At 37.5% G+C, this 18,447-nt stretch overlaps 1 pseudogene; it reads left to right on the forward strand.

Moving 5' to 3' along the window:
- Window positions 1-2,688: 2,688 nt before the first annotated feature.
- On the forward strand, window positions 2,689-16,517 carry LOC131905593 (elongation factor 1-alpha 1-like; annotated as a pseudogene).
- The last annotated feature ends 1,930 nt before the right edge of the window (window positions 16,518-18,447 follow it).

The following is an 18,447-nucleotide window of genomic DNA, read 5'->3' on the forward strand; positions in this document are numbered from 1 at the left end:
ACCTGAAAACAACATAAAACGCTGCTTTCACAAAAAAGTAACATTTGGATTTTATCTGACTTTAGCTTAAAAAATATGAAAAGAAAAAATGTATGTAGCCAGTTTAATGTATTAATATTCATGTCTTGCATTGAAAGGCTTTCAACTTGGATGATGCGTTGATGGGAAGACATACGCCTCACATCACCAGCACTCACATCTTTTTCAGTGCATTCTCACACTTTAGGTTCAGCAGGCTGCTAGAGAAGACCATTCTATCAGTCAGCAAATGCAGCTAGCAAACTGCACATGATTTCAGTCAATGCCCAAATAATAAGGCCACTGAAGGCAGCATCAGAAAGCTGAGTTCAGAACAACAGAAAACCAAATTTTTGTACTTAAAACACTGACACATTGTTTTTGTAGTGTTGTCTTTTTCTAACAGAATTATGTAGTTCTCAAGAATGAACTTTGTACGTGACAAACTTATGTAGCAATGTCAAAGGATTGGACATCCTGAGAAATGCTAAAACTTCCATTGACACTTAATCTTTTGTTTCCTGAATATTACATCATTACTGACTTAACTTGAAAATAATACTAGAATGGAACTGAGGCTTCTTTCTTATTATATGGAATTCATGCAAGAATTTTCAGAAGTTATTTGTTTCTTAGTTTTAGTGAGTGGTGAAAAGCTAACTTTAGAATTTGTTTCCAGTCATACCCTATTATTTTTTCCCAGACAAACACGGATAAGCTCCATGTCCACCAACAACCAATGATAGCATTAGAAATTATAGAGGACACAATGATCTGCTCTCTTCATCTTTTGTGAATCAAATATTACCACTGAACCTGGCAAAAGGAAATCAATTACACATTGTTCGTAGTCTTTGCTCTTAAATGGTTCTTTGCATGGTATAGAAATTCATAAATTATAATACACCGATCTTGCATAGGTCATTCAAATGCACTTTTAAAATGTAACCACATGTCCAGATATAATGCAAAAGCAGTCACGATGTCAATAAACCTTACACCATTCTTAGTATAAAACATTTAGAGAAGTAATTGAGACAAAAGTGAAAAAAATCGAGCAATTTCTTCAGACAATGTGAAAGAAACTAGCACAGAGAAAGAGATGGTGAGGTGTTGGGAGCTGGATTACTGACTGAGAAGTGTTTTCTGCTGTTCTGGTTTCATTAAATATAACTTCTATGCTTGTTTACGGGCTTAGAAATGTTTGAATGTTCTGCTGCTTTGGCTGTTCACTACACTGCTTCTCTTAGTCACTGTCACTGATAACCTGTTTACTTATACTGTTAAGAAGAAATTAAACTAAAAATTCTGAATTGGAATTTTTGGCATCTGCCGCTCTCGGCACTTCAGTGATTGCCAAAGAGGGTTGGAATGAATACATTCTAAAATATTTCTATTCCACTGGCCTGAAAAATTCCTTTGAGATGGAATTGAAAGTCTTAGTGGTTGTTTTTGTGTCATAAAGATGACCTCCGGCTCAGATGGGATGAAGGACTAGTACATGAATGTCTGGAAGACAGACAAGAGTGATGTTAGCAGAGATCACTTCCAGGTGATGGAGTATTCCCTCTTTCTCACCCGTGAACTCCCCCAAACACACTGTCATGAAAGCATCCACCTATTATTCCAAGTTTTTGTGAAGATTGTTTGCCAGGAATTGCCTTCACTTAAGAGGACAAAAATACAACAAAAGAAAAAAGAATCAGGCAAAAGAATTTAGATGTCATCCCCCTCCACCTTTATCTTTTGCTCTTTGTCATCGTTCATGGAATAATGTGATTAAGCAAATGCCTTTTCTTCTAAGCCAACATTTCTTCAAGAAAATCTGTCATTTGGCATATGGCTTTGACTTTTCTTGTCAACTAACAATCTTTTCTTCTTTCTTTCGATGTTTTACATAAGTCAAAAAAGAAAGCCTGGATCGTACAGCTCTTTCTTTGTGCCACTAATCATTTCATAAAATCACTTAATACTTCCTGAGTCTTCTCCCTGTCACTACTTGGTCCCTTACAAGCTGCTGTTACCCTTGCTAACCTCACAAAAGTTCCTTTCTCCAAAGTCAACAGTGCATTCCTAATGAACAGCCAAAATGTTGTTCAGTTTGCCAACTCCCGTTTTTAAATTCTGACTGTCTTTGAGTTTTGTTTATTCCATGTTAATTTAGATCCTTTATAACTTTTTCATATTCATATTTTTCTGTCTCTTTTTCTAGTGTACTCATCATACCATACTCACAAAAATGTGTATTTCTTTATGTTTTTGTGTACATTATCATATAGTTATCTAACTTTACTGTTGTAAAATACAATTAAAATATGAAGAATTCAACATGAGTGATGTATAAGCATCTAAGATCAGTATGTTTAATGCCTGTCTTAATGTTTTACCTGTGTGGTCAGCAAAATTTTAAGATAAGATCAGTCATCCCTTCCCTTTTCTGCACATTCTACCTAATTGCTGGGAATGTGATCAGATTCCATGTCTGAGTTATACATAATGGTTTCATTGACACTGAGACAGAGGCATTTTGCAGATGCTAATTTGATAGCACTGAGAGCCATACATCTTGTTCCAGAGGTTGGGGGAGAAAAATCAGAGATTCAAAGAATGATAAAATTCTAAGTAAGTAAGATTTTTGTCTATCTGACTTTTAATGTAGAGAAATGAACAATGAAGACAGTGTGTAACTCTTTGCTGACAGTCAGCAGGGTCATAGGGACAACCCTGCACTGGGTGAGACACTGGACTGTGCCAGCACCTGAATGTATACGGCAGTGGACTTTTCCTCCAGAGGTTTCACATGAGAACATGATGAAGTGGCACCTTGCTTTCTGTTTCTTGACAATTCGATTAGGAAAACTAGACATGTGGTGGAGAACACCTGTCAACAACATGAAATAAAAGGATGGGGAGGTACAGAGGCAGACACTAGAAGAGGGATAAGAGATGGGAAACAAGCAATTAATATGGAGAAGACGTGTTAAAAATGTAGAAAAGCAATTGCTTTCTTTCCTAGCGAACATTAAACAAGTTAGCCAGAATTTTCAGCTGTGGACCCACACTGACATTTTAGCAGATACTAAAACAACAAAGCTAGGCGACTAGAGCCAGGGATTCAACAACTGTCATTGGAATGAAACTCATTCTTTCATCCATTTTCTCAGTGTGTTGAGTGATTTCATCTCTGTGTTTTCATACGTTATCTACAAAATGGGGATGTTAACGATAATACCAGTATCACAGGGTTATGTGAGGATCAAGAATGATCAAGCACAGTAAATAATTAGAAAAGAGTGCTTTTTCACAACGTTTGCCATCAGAATGCAGGTGTAGAAACCACTGCTAATTCAAAGCCAAAAAGGGAAAAGGAAAAGACTCATAACAACATCGTCATCATTGGACACGTAGATTTGGGCAAGTCCACCACAACCAGCCACCTGATCTACAAATGTGGTAGAACTGACAAACCATTGAAAAATTTGAAAGGAGACTACCCAGATGCTGCTTCAGGTGTGCCTGGGTCCTGAACAAAGCTGAGTGTGAGCGTGGTATCACTATTGACATCTTGTAGAAATTTGAGACCAGCAAATTCTATGTCACTATCATTAATGCCCTAGAACTCAGAGACTTTATAAAAAACATGACTACAGGCAATCTCAAGCTGACTGTGCTATCCTGATTGTTGCTGCTTGTGTTGGTGAATTTGAAGCTGATATCTCCAAGAATGGGCAGACCCATGAGCATGCCCTTCTGGGTCACACTCTGGGTATGAAACAGCTAATTATTGGTGTCAACAAAATGGATTCCACCAAGCCACCCTACAGCCAGAAGAGATACAAGGAAATTGTTAAGGAAGTCAGCACCCACATTAAGAAAATTGGCTAAAACTGTGACACAGTAGTATTTTGCCTATTTCTGTTTGGAATGGTGACAATACGCTGGAGCTAAGTGCTAATATGCCTCGGTTCAAGGGATGGAAAGTCACCCACAAAGATGGCAGTGCCAGTGAGACCACATTGCTGGAAGCTTTGGATCGCATCTTGCCGCCAACTTGTCCAACTGACGAGCCTCTGTAACTGCCCCCCCCCAGGATGTCTACAGAGTTGCTGGTATTGGGACTGTCTCTGTGGGCTGAGTGGAGACTGGTGTTTTAAACCTGGCATGGTGGCTACTTTGCTCTGTCAATGTCACAACAGAAGTAAAGTCTGTTGAAACACACCATAAAGCCTTGAGTGAAGCTCTTCTTGAGGACAATATGGGCTTCCATGTAAAGAACGTGTCCATTAAAGATGTTAGACATGGTAACGTTGCTGGTGACAACAAAAATGACCCGCCAATGGAAGCAGCTGGCTTCACTGCTCAGGTGATTTTCCTGAACCACCCAGGCCACATTAGTGCTGGCTATGCTCCTGTACTGGATGGTCATAGCTCATATAGCATGTAAGTTTGCTGAGTTTAAAGAAAAGATTAATCATCATTCTAGTAAGAAGCTAAAAGATGTCCCTCAATTCTTGAAATCTGGTGAGGCAGTCATTGTTAATATCGTCCCTGGCAAGTCCATGTGTGTTGAGGGCTTCTCTGACCATAATCGACTGGGTCATTTTGCTGTTTGTAACATGAGGAAGACAGTTGCTGTGGGTGTCATCAAACCTGTGGACAAGATGGCTGCTAGAACTGGTAAAGTCACCAGGTCTGTCCAGAAAGCTCAGAAGGCTAAAAATATTATCACTAACACCTGTCACCCAAGTCTTAATTGGTGGTGCAAGAGTATCTCAGAACTGTTTGTCTCAATTGGCCATCTAAGTATAATAGTAAAGGACCGGTTAATGATGGCACTTTGTTGTGCCCATGTCACAAGACCCCCGAGCAAAACCACTACAGAGCTGATATCTGATGCAAAACACACAGAGGTTTATTGATAACAAGCAAGCCTGGGCTTGGTTCATGACCAACGCAGCGGATGCAGGAGGATGGCCCTGAGCTCCCAGATTGAGGAGTTTTTAAAGGGAAAAACCACAAGCAGGGTGGTACAACCCTTTGCGTCATATGATTGGGTGAGGATGTATAACCTTTGAATTTACTGGTTGGGGGTTACAGTTATCGTTTTTTTGGGCAGGCCTGGACAAGTCCCAGGCTTTGTCCTTGAGCTGCCATGGGGGCTGGCTGGCCTCACAGTTCACATTGACCCATGCACATAGCTCTAAGTTGGTGAGGGGTCCCAGACAGTAAACAACCGGCTGAACCTTGAGCAGTCAGAGTACGTGCAGAAAGGGAGCTACTGCAAGAACTATGTCTTTTGTTCATGGCCCTCCCAGAAACTGCTTCCTCAAGCCTCAGGAAAGTGAAACTGAGGCCTGATCTCTGAGGAAGACTGACAGCCTGTTATGACATCTACTTGATCCTTTCAACTGCATCAGAAAACTTTCAGGAAGAGAGGATAATGTTTGTGGACCATCTTTTTTGTGTGTGGCAGTTTTAAGTTATTAGTTTTCAAAGCCAGTACTTTTTAATGGGAACAACTTGACCAAAATTCTGTCACATGACTTTGAGAACCATTAAAACAAGCATAATGAGAGAAAAAAAGAGTTCAAGTTCCATAGAAAGTCTTAAATATTTTTTTTCTAAAGCAAAGTAGAATAACTCATCTGTAATGCTAGCAATTGAGAGCCTGAGGCAGGAGGATTGCCATAAGTTTGAGATTAGCCAGAGCTGTGCAGTGAGACCCTGGTTTTTTTTTTTTTTTTTTCTGCTTTGCTTTGTTATAAACAACAGTGAAGGAAATGAGTTAGTTATAACTTTCCTGATACTGGGGAATAATGACATAAAGTGGAATCACATACTCCGTGCTCTGAATCCCAGTGTCTTGCTTAGAGCCTGTGCTCAGTCCCTTACTATTGAGCAAATGATTGTGGTGCAGACACTTTGTCCATGAGCCATAGCTACTCACCCTTTCTTGCCACTCTAAATTTTTTTTTTAGACAGGCTGGGATCTTTAGTACCTTCAGATGATAATTTTTTTGTTTGTTTTGCTTTGTTTTGTTTTTAGAGACAAGGTTTCTCTGTGTAGTTTTGATGCCTGTCCTGGATCTCGTTCTGTAGACCAGGCTGGCTTTGAAATCACAGAGATCTGCCTGGCTCTGCATCCTGAGTGCTGAGATTAAAGGCATGTGCCACCACCGCCCAGCCAGATGAGAATTCTGTAGCTCACAATAGTGTAGGGAATCACACCTCAATGACCAATGACTGACACACAAGTTAGATGTGTGCAACAATTTTAGCTGTGTAACAAAGATCTTTTCATTGATTTGGAATGAAACACTCTACCTAACATACTAAAATGTCTAGATTTTGTATTGTCAATGGACTAAATAATACTCACTGTCTAGATATAAATTACTCTCAAATATTAAGTTCATGCATCTGTGATTTTTCAACAAACCCATAAGACAAGTCCAATTTCCCCAACTCTACTTTCACTGTTAAGTCACATCCCTTTTGGCTTTTATTACAGCTCAATCTGAGTTGCTTAGATATGTTCTTTCTGCAAAATTATCATACAAAAATGATAGTGATCAATAAATATAATATCCCTCTGGATGTGAACTATATAATTTAATATTTTACACTGTCAAAAGACATGATGTGATGGTGGCATGCCTATGGCATGACTGACTTCATATGCTCACAAGAAGTTAGTTTCCCTAAACTGCACATGTGAGCTACTACAGATGGTTGACAAGGTTCCACATCCAACCCTGTATCCCATAAACTGCCCTCAACCTACCCACTTAGTCAATTTGGGCTTACAGGATACAATATATTTTTGAACAATGACTGTTTTAGTTATTATTTTGAAGTGCAGAATAGTCCTTAAAAATTGGTATATAGTATATGTAACAGAAATGCACTTATCTCATTTTTAAATATTAATTTTAATTTTATAGAGCCCAGTAATATAAGGAATGTTCCCAAATGTGACAAGGGGTTACAATAAGAGTAGAAGCCAAAAAATGTCCTAGAAAAGTGATTGACTTTCCTATGTTACAGTTCTATTTTACAGAGTTGAAAATTCATGTTGGAAATGAGGTAATTATACTATTTTACAAATCTTTAAATAAGTTACAATCCTCTTGGTGACTAATTTCCCTCCTTTTCCATTAATTTTAGATGCGATTCAGTGTGAATGGGTATCTGTTCTGTGCTTTGGGTCTTTAATTAGGGTTTCTACTTTTAGAAATCCATTTAAGGTTTAAAGAGGTTAAATCATTTGGTAGTATAACAGTGCAAAATTGTATGCAAACATAAGTTATATATTGGGCACACCTGCTATTTCTGACAGCACATTCACAAGTGGCATTGAGTGATTTAAATTATGAAACACAAGTTATAATCTCACATGTAAGAAGACCTTTAAAAATGAAAATGCTGGATCACAATACTTCATTAAACACAAGACTCTTTTTTCAATCCAACATTTGCTTGGTCTAACCACAAATTCCTTGTATTGGCTATATTTTAAAATAAAATTTCAACTAACAGCAGTACTATTATGTAGACAAATTTCTAAACAGTCTTATTAAATAAGAAACACAGAGCCAAATACAGGGGTGCAAGCCATAGAGATCAGAGCAATAGCCACCAACTAACCTTAACTCACCATGTTGCCGTAGCTTCCCAAGAGAGCTTCTTCCTGTCTAACCTGCACTTTTATTGCCTTCCTGTTCAGCCTCTCATGGGCTCTAAGCTTCCTCGTCACTGCTGTCTATACAGACCTCCAGGTCTCTATGGTTGATACTGGGATTAAAGTTGTGTGTCACCACACTTGGCTGTGTCCTTGAATACACAGAGACTCTGCCTGCCATGTGGTCAGATTAAAGGCATGTGCTACCACCGCCTAACTTCTGTTTATGGCTGACTAAGACCTCTGATCTCCAGGCAAACTTTATTTGTTAGCATATAAATAAAATATCACATTTCAGCACAAATAAAGTATCACCTCACTATTATTTCTCACAAAATGGACTATTTATAGTTGTGAAAAATTGGCTTTATGTTACCATTTGTGCATGAAAAGAATAGTGTTTATCAAGCAGACTGTTCATTTAACATGTACTGCACAGTTGATGCACCAATTTGCTAACCCCGGTTGGTTCAATTCCTGGTCACAAAAGGAGATATCTGAGTTTCCTCTGAATTAAATGGGAAGAGCATTTTTCATACAAGTTTTACTGCTTTGAAGTGATGCCTTTTAAATATCAGGAAGAAATTAATAAGTTTCAAAGATATTTAGTTTCTTATTTGAATTGTAAATACAGTAAAAAAATGATGTGAAGGTGAACAGTGTATGAAAACTAAACAAATATAAATATCAACAACTGCTACTCCTCAGAAATACCAAACTTGCCTTTTTTATTCTTCTCTCATGCATTACATCCCCACCGCATCCTCTCCTCCCTCCACCTCTCCCAGTCCCATGCTCCTTGTCCCCTCTCACCCAGATCTACTCCTCCTTTTCCCTTCAGAAAAGAGCAGGCCTCCCAAAGATATCAACCAGACATGGCCTAACAAGTTAGAATAAGTCAAAATATCATGAGGACAAACGCCTCCTATCAGGGCTGGACTAGGAATCCTAGTAGGAGAAAAAAGGCCCCAAGCTCAGGCAAAAGAGTCAGAGACAACCCCCCCCCCCCCCCGCCACTGTTAGGAGTCCTAAAAGAACACAAAGCTATACAATCATAAGGTACGTGCAGAGAACCTAGCTCAGACCCACATAGCCTCCCTGATTGCTGCTTCAGTCTCTGAGCTTCCATGACCCCTGCTTAGGTGATTCTGTAGGCCATGGTGTCCTTGGTTTCTCTGGAATTGTTTTGGTTTGAAAGGAAATAGCCCCCATAAGGAGTAGCACTAGTAGGAGATATGGCCTTGTTGGAGGGAGTGTGTTACTGTGGGGGTGAGCTTTGAGGTCTCATATATGTTCAAGCCACACCTAGTGACTCAGATCACTTCTTATTGCCTGTAAGTGAAGAGGTAGGACTCTCAGCTACTTCTCCAACACCATGTCTGCCTGCACTCCACCATATTGAACCATGATGATAATACACTAAACCTATGAAAATTTAAGCCACCCCACTTAAGTGTTTTTCCTTTATAGGAGTTGCCTTCATAACTAAGTGACTTTGCTATGGTCACTTAAGTAGATTCCAGACTCACTTTAGTAGATATCCTCTACATTAGGTTTCTACCTCTTCTCCCAAATGCCCTCAACTCCAGTTGTCTCACCCAGTACTCTCTTCTTTCCATCCTTTTCACCTCCACCTGATCCCTCCTGTTCCTATCCCCTCCAGCCCCCAGTTCACTCTCAAAATCAATTCTATTTTCTCTTAACAGAGAGATCCATGAGCCCTCCTTGTTACTTAGCCTCTCTTGGGCTGTGGTTTGTGGCATGGTTATTCTTTACTTTATAGCTAATAACCACTTATGAGTCAGTACACACCATGTTTTTTTCAGGGTCTGGGTTATGCCACTCAGGATGATTTTTATCTAGTTGCATCCATTTGCCTGTGCCTTTTATGATGTCATTTTTTAATAGCTGAGTATTAATCCATTGTTTAAAAGTATCACATTTTCTTTATCCATTCTTATTTCTACTTGAGGGACATCTAGATTGTTTCCAATTTCTGGCTATTATGAATAAAGCTGCTATGAACATAATTGAGCAAGTGTTCTTGTAGTAAGATGGAACATCCTTTGGGTATATGCCCAAGAGTGGTATAGCTGGTTCTTAAAGTAGATTGATTCCCAGTTTTCTGAGGAACTGCTGTATTGATTTCCACAGTGGCTGTATAAATATGCACTCCCATGTGCAATGGAGGAGTGTCCCCTTTGTTCCACATCCTCATCAGCATGAGCTGTCTCTTGTGCATTTTATCTTAACCATTCTGACAAGTGTAGAATGGAATTTCCAAGTAGTTTTGATTTGCATTTCTCAGATGGCTAAGGATGTTGAACATTTCTTTAAGTGCTTCTCGGCCACTTATGATTCTTTTATTGAAAATTCTCTGCTTAGATCTGGACCTCATTTTTAATTAGATTATTTGTTTCTTTTATGTCTAGTTTCTTGAGTTCTTTATATATATTGGTTATTAGCCTTCTACGGTTTCTTGAGTTCTTTATATATATTGATTATTAGCCCTCTGTTGGATGTGGAGTTGATGAAAATATTTTCTCATTCTGTAGGCTGCCATTTTGTCTTATTGATGGTGTCCTTTGGCTTACAAAACTTTTCAATTTCATGAGGTCTCATTTATTGATTGTTGATATTAGTGCCTGCACTTAGTGCCTGAACAGAACAGTGTTCTGTTCATTAAGTCATCTCCTGTGTGCATTCAAGGCTGTTCCCCACTTCCTCTTCTGTCAGCTTCAGTGTATCTGGTTTTATGTCTTGGACTTTAGTTTTGTGCAAGGTGATAGATATGGATCTATTTGCATTCTTCTGCATGTTGACATCCAGTTATGCCAGCACCATTTGTTGAAGATACTTTCTTTTTTTACCATTATATATTTCTGGTTTATTTATAAAAATAATCATGTCTATAGGTATAGAGATTTATGTCTGGGTCTTCTAGTCAATTCCATTGATCAACCTGTCTGTTTTTATGCCAATACTATGAAGTTTTTATTATTATAACTCTGGAGTACAACTTGAAATCAAAGACACTATTCTTTCATTATACAGTATTATTTTAGCTATAGTGGTTTTTTTTTTCACTATGAAGTTGAGTGTTATTCTTTCAAGGTCTGTAATGATTGTGTTAGAATTTTGATGGGTATTTCATTAAATATGTAGATTGCTTTTGGTAGGATGCCCATTTTTACTATGTTAATCCCACCAATCCATGAGCATGGGTGATTTTCCCATCTTCTGATATCTTCTTCAATTTCTTTCTTCAAAGACTTGAAGTTTTTTGTCATGTAATTCTTTCACTTGCTTGGTTAGAATTACCCCAAGATATTTTATACTATTTGTGGCTATTGTGAAGGGTGCTACTTCCCTGGTTTCTTTCTCGGCCTGTTGGCCATTTGAAAATAGAAGGGCTACTGATTTTTTTAAGTTAAACCTGTATCCAACCACTTGACAAAAGGTGTTTATCAGCTGTAGGAATTCTCTAGTGGGATTTTTGGGTTCACATATGAATACTAGTATATCATTTGCAAATGATGATACTTTGACATCTTCTTTTCATATTTGTATCCCTTGATCTCTTTCAGTTTTCTTACTGCTCTAGCTAGAACTTCAACTACTATATCGAATAGATATGGAGGAAGTGGAAACCCTAGTCTTATTCCTGATTTTGGTAGAATTGCTTTGAGTTGCTCTTCATTTAATTTGATGTTGGCTATAGGCTTACTGTAAATTGTCTTTATTATGCTTAGGTTTGTCTCTTTTATCTGTAATCTTTCCAATGCTTTTATCATGAAGGCTGTTGGATTTTATCCAAAACTTTTTCTGCATCTAATGAGATGATTATATTTTTATTCTTTCAGTTTATTTACATAGTGGATTATATTGACTGGTTTTTGTGTCTTGGACAATCCCTGCATCTCTGGAAATTCCAAACTCTTATTTTAGTCATTCCATCATCTCCAGTACCATAATCTCTTACATCACTGCAGGTCCAATGTTTTCATCTAACTTAAATAATGCACTGCATTTTATAATCACCTATAACTACACATAGAAACATTTTATTGCTAATCTATGAACATGTGATCAACAGTAAAATCCCAATGATTTAGGGAAAAGAAAACTGGTACGTTATCTATGAAAATCTTATTTAATTTTGTAGATAACAAATGCCAATTTAATAAAATTTACCAAGATCGGGGATATGTCAAATAGAAAAGAATATCCAGAAATATAAAAAGAAACTCTCAGATAATAATATCTGACATTTTTTTGAGAAAACATCTTTGTCTCCATTCTGACAAAGTTATTTCTGTAGTGATAATCAATACTATGTAATGAGCTAACATGATAGTAGTAAGTCATTATGCAAAGAATATGCCCCTTGGATGAAGCCATTATTACCAATGACATATTCATGAGTGATTTATGTATTTAAAGTTACAAACATTAGACATTATACACATTAGACAAAATATTTCACAGTGGGCCATTTATATTAGTTTAGATTTCCTTTTCTCTTCTTAAACTAAGTCCCTTGAAGTCAGAAACTATGTCCAAATCACAACTGTATCCTAACGGTGATCCAAGCCCCAAGTTCCTGTTTATAGTCAACATTTATTACAAAAATACAATAATATGAAAATAGGATACCTACACTACTTATATTAGCAAACCTCATGGTATCTATGCCATTGTTATTCAAAAACAAGATCATTGAAAAGTGACAAACAGAAGAATAAAAATATTATGCTGTGTATTAACTGGAGTTGTAGCAATAAATATTATCTAATAAAATTTTAAAATGTCGATATAATGCATTTCCAAAAACATACCAAAGAAAGAGGATAACATGTTAGGAAGTATACCGACAAGGAAATTTTGCTTTCTATTTTAAGATACAGCTGACGCTAAAGTCTTTTGTGTGCTACACTTTTATTTGCAAAGACAGACAGGAAATATCTTGTCATATAAACAATGATATACTGACAAGCTTCTCTTCCTAAACCACAGATAGAGTAAGAATTATTAACCCATTTTTCTTCTTGCTATATACCTCTGCCAAGAAAAATCTTCCTGCAAAATCTAGTGATCTTAAGGGAGTTCCCACTTTGGCCAGCTTTAGGGTGAATGAAACACATAATAAATACATCCCTACATAAAAAAGTGGGGACATGAATTCAGAGCAGGTTAGTGGCTCTGGGAGGATGAAATCCAAGCCAATTGGATTATTCACACTTCCTTGAATCCAGGCTTATATAAATTCTTATATCTCCTTTTGGAATTCAAAATGGCCATTTATTTCTGTCATCATCCTACAGTATTTAGGTGCTTTCCCTAGATGCCTTTGTTGCTCACCTTGGCATTTATTTCAGAGAAGTCGTTATAGCATTTACATATGGATGAGATCAGACAACTTTCTCTGTGGCTATTTTATAGTATTTTCTGCTCATGTTCCATTGACTTCATTTGTTAAAAGAAAGAAAGAAGGAAAGAAAAAAAGAAAGAAAGAAAAGAAGAAAAGAAAGGAAACTTACTAACTTTGAAAAATTCACCACTGAATTCACAAGTAAAGTTAGACACTATAGAGATTTTTAAAATGTCAGTGCCTCTAAGAGTGGCAAAAAGTCAGTAGTAAAACCTGGAACTGTAGTCAGCTGGTGTTGTTTGTACTTAGCTCTGTGTTGACTTGAGAACAGAGATTAATTCTGGAACTTCAGAATAAGTAATTCTATCATTTACGTATTGACTTCGTATAATAACGAATTGTTCATAGTGGAGTGTTTAAGATGGACAGCATAATGAATAACTTTCCATTTGGCTTTTCTCATTTGGCCACTGATTTTACTCTTTCCATGAAATCACATTCTCATTGTAATAAGTTGGTGGTTAACGTACCTGATAAAATTAAAGTGCTTTGTATAAAAATGGTAAAATTTCCCAAAATATAATTGTTATCAAAAATGTAAACATTCAGATCATCCTTTATTTGATGAGAAAAGACTGTATTTAAAGACTTATCTCCCCATATCTCAGAGAATAATTTTTAACAGAGGGATTGCCTGTGGAAGTTTTAGAAAAAATCCACGGGGCTCCGTGACAGTCTTTCAAAGAAGTGATATGGAGTGTTTTGTCTTTACCTCTCTTCTTCCACTGAATGAAAAGCAGTGCAGCACAATCAGTGCAAATGAAGGAATTGTCCATTTCATATTGATGATAAATTCAATCATGGAAGACGTATGCATCCAGTTAGGGTTTTACTCTGAGTGAAAAAGGTTAAATTATTTGTGTCAGGATGACTACATTAGTTTAATGGGTCTATTAGAACACCAGCATCAATTACTTCTTTGTAGTCAATACATTGACTCCTTTACACAAAAACCAATAGACTCTCAGGGGCTCCAGTATTCAAACAGCGTTTTGAAAGACGCATCCAAATGATGTAAAAATTACACTAACTTAAACATTTAAAAAGAATTTTCTCAAGAAAGCTTTAAAGTTGAATTTTTTTTTTTTTTTTTTTTTTTTTTTTTTTTTTTTTTTTTTTTTTTTTTTTTGGTTTTTCGAGACAGAGTTTCTCTGTGTAGCTTTGCGCCTTTTCCTGGAACTCACTTGGTAGCCCAGGCTGGCCTCGAACTCACAGAGATCCACCTGGCTCTGCCTCCCGAGTGCTGGGATTAAAGGCGTGCGCCACCAACGCCCGGCTTAAAGTTGAATTTTGAAAAATGCTACATATTATCTATCTGCCTATCATCTATTATCTATTTATCTGTCTATCATCTATCATCTCCCTATGATTTGTTATTGTTTTTCACTGACACAGTGTTGTTCACGCCTAGAAACACTTGTTACCAAGTGTTTTTGTAAATTTGTAATTACCACATTACACATTTACCAGTTGAATACTTAGGTTGCTTTTAGATCATGGTAATTGGGAAAAATTCCACCATGAGGATTGAGTGTAAACTTCTATTTGACATACCAATTTCAATTTTTTGGCACACATGCAACGGTAGGAAATTTGGCTCATATGATAATTTTTTTGTTTTGTTTTCTAAAGAGCTTTCTTGTTGTTTTCAAAATTTGTTGAACTTCTTCACCAGTATATTTGGATTTTCATTTTGCTACCATAATCCAACAGAATTTATACAAAATGTGAATTCATTAGTTTGAAGTCAAGTTTTTCTAGATACATCATGGTTTGTAAACAAGTATGGAAAAGATTAGTTACATAGCATTGTTGTGAAATATCTATGTGGTCTTATCAGAAAGCATTTGCTGGCAAATATTTCTTATGCCCCAAGAGATGTGCATGCATGTGTCAGTAGCAGATGTGAGCTTTCATCTTTTTGGTTATGGACATTATAACAGTCATGAGGTCACAGCTGCTTGTGGTTTTGTTTTTTGTTAATATTTACCCAAGATACTGTATATACTGCACATCCTTTCATGGATCTTCTGGGTGTTTATATTTTTTTCTTTTTTTTTCTTCTTTTCTGTTGTTTGTTTGTTTGTTTATTTTCTGGATTTTCTAGACAGGGTTTCTCTGTGTAGTCCTGACTGTCTTGCCTCTCAAGTGCTGGGATTAAAGGGATGCGACACCATTGCCCAGCATTTGAATGATTTCTTTGGAGGTATACCACCAATCCTTTATAAACAGATACAGGCTCTTTTTATTTAAAAAAAATAAATATATATGCTACAATTAGTGCTCAAATTTGAAGGCATTGTGCTCTGTTGTATACATCTTACACTACACAATAACTCAGATACAAAATAACATTTTCCTTTACCTTTTTACATTTTTTTAATAACTGGGCATTTCATTATGGAGGAGGGAGTAGAACAATTCTAATAAGCAGAGCAATGGGAAATTTGCTGTCTGATTTTGTCTTAAACTGTTAAAAAAATTTACACCAATGAAGTCTCAACCATGTGGCTATCTAAATATAATTTGAACAAGGACTATACTAATAGACATGCTAGTGTGGAATGGGGAAAGTCCAGGAGGCCTTAACCTTAGAAAAAGATCTTAAGGCAACTAAGAAATGTTGAGAGTAGGAGAATTAGGAGAAGGTCTTTCTCAGGGAAAAACACACCAACTGGTTATCCAATACCCTGAAAACACATATATCCAGGTAGCATTATAGGGACTATATTTATGTATTTAGGAACACACACACACACACACACACACACACACACACACACACACACTCAGCAACTCAATAAGTGAAAAAAGAGGCCATGAATTTGAAAAAGAGCTTGTATGAAAGTGATACACGGGATAGGGTGGAGGGAGGAAAGGTATGGGGAGAAATTATTTTAATTGCACTATAATATCAGAAACTTCAAAACTATATAATAAAAAAGAAGAAAGGGATTATTTTGGCTAGCAATTCCAGGATATAGTCCATCATCACAGTAGGAAGGTCATGGCCTCAGAATACTCAGGCAGTTGGCCACATGTGAGTCTATGATCAGGAAGTAGAGAGAATGAAATGGATGATTGTGCTCAGCTGTCTTTCTTCCCTTTGTTTTTAGTATGTTACCCTATCACATGGAATCATGCCTCCCCTAGTAAGAGAGAGCAGGGGAACTGGCCCCGCCTTTCTCCCTGCTGCTGTATGTTAGCTATCCAGGCAGTGTAAGAGAGCTGGCCCTGGTGATGATGATGAGGGAGAACGGGCAGACTGACCAACCCAGCTACCACTCAGACCCAGAGCCAGGGCTAGGTGTTGGCCTACCCCAGCATCCCCTCATCTGTGACCTGCTGGAGCATGAGAAGGCACAGGGACTGGACCTGCAGATCTAAAGCTGCAGAATCTCCAAAACACAAGACAACAACAGCATATTCAAGAGGAGTCCCAGTGAGGGCCCAGTAAGAGGCTATAGCAGAAGCCAGAGGCCTCAAACCAGACCAATGACTCATTGCAATGAACACTTACAAGGAAAGTTGTGTGGACTAAGGGTATACTGTGTGACTCACTGTGTCACACTACAGCTTCGTACTGAGACTTTTCTTTCTTTTTTGTTATTTATTTATTTTTCTTTAAATTTTATCTTATTTTTGAGGGGAAGTTGTAAGGGCAGAGGGCAGATATGAAGGGATGGGGAGATGAATGGTATCGGGATGCATGATGCAAAATCCACAAGGAATCAATAAAAAGTTGTTTGTTTTTTTAAAAGAGTGGGTTACTCTACCTTAATTAACCTAATCTACATAATCTCTTACAGATTTGTCTAGAGTCTTTTCTCCAAGGTGATTCTATATCCCACCAAATTGTCAATCAATATAAACTTTCCCACTTATACTAATTTACAACTTTCTAAACTATTGCACATTAAGTAAAATTAAAGTAGCTTTTCTTAAACAAAGATGTTAAGAATGTCAGTCCTAGTTATTATAGTGATTCCTTCCTTTACTTAGGAGTCCTTGTTCCTTGTTATCATTTTCTGTTCCCTGAAAAACTGGAAACAAGCTCCCTCTACTTTACATCATGTGCTCTTATTGAATATTGATTTAAGTAGCCTAAAACACACGTTTATTGTTCAGTAACTTCATGCTTGTCTGCACAGTGAGAGTGAAAGAAAAGTACCCTCCCTCTCTGAGAACTGTAATTTCAATTTTCTGGTTATCTTGGAAACTTATTGTATCCCATGAGTCCCCTGACATTTGGTGGAACATCCACAGACTCCACCCACAAATAACAGCCTGCTGGAAATACATCACTAATGACATTACTTCCTAGTTCCCATCTAATAGCAAGGAAGCAAACAAATGAACAGAAGCAATGCATTTTAGTGACTTCATCAATATTAGAAGAAGAGTAAAGTAAATATTTAGAAGAAGTAGTAAAAAAAGTTATTATGAAACCATATAAGGCTTTAATTCAGTAAATATTTTACGATGCTCTGCTATCCAAATCCTGGAATTGTTTGTAATAAAGCAGACAAGGAATTCTTTATAGGTAGCATCTTAGTTACTTTTCTCATTCTGTGAAGAGACACCATAATCAAGCAACTTATTTAAAAAAACGTGTATTGGAACTTAGAGTTCAGAGGGTGGGTCCATGATCATCATGTTGGAGGACATGGCACCAGTCAGATATACACACCACTAGAGCAGTAGCTGGTAGTTTACATCTTATCTGCAAGTAGAAGGGAGAGGGAGAGGGAGAGGGAGAGGGAGAGGGAGAGGGAGAGGGAGAGGGAGAGGGAGAGGGAGAGGGAGAGGGAGAGGGAGAGAGACAGAGACAGAGAGAGAGAGAGCAGAGTGATGGGTTTTGAAGCCTCAAAGCTCACCACCAGTGACACACCTCCTCCAATAAGGCCACAACAATCTTTCTCCAACAGTCCCACCAAGTGAGACCAAGTATTCAAACATGAATATATGGGGCTATTCTCATTCAAGCCTCCACAGGGGGGAAATCCCACTTCATACCGTGCGGGCCTTGTGTTTGGGTTCCAGCTGATTGAAACAAAAATTGACAGCAACCTCAAAGCCTAGTCTTTATAAGCAGGTGTTTTGAGTTTCATATGACGTGTTCTAAAAGGTCTGTTAAGCATAACGCTTATATGGATGAGGTCAGAAAGCAGTCTATCTTTCCATCTTTCTCTTTCATTTCTGTCTCTCTGTTCCTCTTTCTTTCTTTTTCTTGTTTAAATTCATCTATTTATTTTACACCCTGGCTGCAGACTCCCCCCATCATCCCTTTCCATTCCCTTCCCCCAACTCCCCCCAC

Source organism: Peromyscus eremicus, chromosome 3, assembly GCF_949786415.1.
Source record: "Peromyscus eremicus chromosome 3, PerEre_H2_v1, whole genome shotgun sequence".
In the NCBI taxonomy this organism is placed as follows: domain Eukaryota; kingdom Metazoa; phylum Chordata; class Mammalia; order Rodentia; family Cricetidae; genus Peromyscus; species Peromyscus eremicus.